This window comes from Silene latifolia, chromosome Y (assembly GCF_048544455.1).
Source record: "Silene latifolia isolate original U9 population chromosome Y, ASM4854445v1, whole genome shotgun sequence".
NCBI classification, from domain to species: domain Eukaryota; kingdom Viridiplantae; phylum Streptophyta; class Magnoliopsida; order Caryophyllales; family Caryophyllaceae; genus Silene; species Silene latifolia.
Window position 1 is genome coordinate 462,591,212 of NC_133538.1, and position 1,448 is coordinate 462,592,659.

Here is a 1,448-nt window from a genome sequence, read left to right on the forward strand (position 1 = left end):
CTAGGCAAGGACTCCTTGATCCATCTTGTCCTTTGCCTAGTTGGGCGGATAAAGAAGCCTTGTTTCCGGGTGCATCTAGGGACGTGGTGGAAGACAATGAGGTTGTTGGAAATGGTGAAGAAATTGATGATAATATTGAGGAAGAAGCAAGTGGAGATGGAGAAAGAGATGGTGAAGATGATGATGAGCAAGATAATGAATAAAGTGAAGAAGAAAGTGCCAAGGAAAGTGGCAATGTGACCACTTCTCATGAGGGAAGTGATGATGATGATAGCATGATGGAAGACTAGCCTTGGAGACTCCTACACTCCCATGGTTTGTCTATATCTCTTTGTATTTTATTTCATTTTGATCATTGTTGGTTTAGTCCTAGCAACATCAAAGGACTCACACCTCGGTACCATTGAGGTGTTCTTTATTGTTCCCATTTGTAAAATCCAAAATAACAATCTAGTTTCATGCATAGCACAGTGTGTGCATGAACTATACCCATCCTTGACATTAGCAATAGTGTCTTATTTGGTTTGGGGAAGTTAATGCATACACAACGGGAGGTAATCTAAATTATCCTCTCCGTCATAACAAAAACCATGCATCATGTAGTATAGCTTAGTGTAGAATTGCATTTAGTATAGAAATCATGCATCATCTTTGCATAATTTCCATCATTTTGGCCATTGAGGACAATGCCCATATTAGTGTGGGGATGGGAATTCTAACACTTAACTTTTATTCAAAAAACCCATAAAAATTGAAAAATTTCAAAAATCATAAAAATTGAAAAACCAAAACCAAGTTCATTTCCTTTGTATATATTGTGTTTGTTTATCCTTGTTCACTTTGATTGACTACGCCACATCCGAGACATGAGGATATTGAAGACCGCATGGTATGATCTTTCCAATCTCCTTTTTCCTCTTTATGTTAATGACTATGTGGCTTTATTTTGATTGATGCGGTAAAAACAATGTGAATTTAGGATTGCATTTAGTTTATATGGCATATTAGTTGGTAGAATCATTTGCATTAGGATGTGTATATGTTAGTTGCATCATGGCATGTAGTTGCATGTTAGAAAAATTTTGCGAAACCGTCTATTTGGGAAGCTTGACAAGTATATATAGGCCCTAGTAGATGCTTTTTATTCTTAAGACTTTGCTTGTTAGAATGCTTGTAAAACACCCTAGGATGTGTCATGCTAGTATCCTTTGACCCATGGTTTAAGGCCTAGTCAAGAGTACCTTGTGGTGTGATAACTCCTTGGCTACCGTTTATTCCAAGGTGACCCTTGAAACCATGCATACATCTATCATTCATCCATGTTCTACCACATTTTTGTCATCAAAGGGAATGGGCACAAAAAGAAATCAATTTGAGTTCAATGAAATGGAAAGTGAAAGAAAGTTTGCAAAAATGCATCAAATGAAAAGAGGAGCAAAAATAGAACT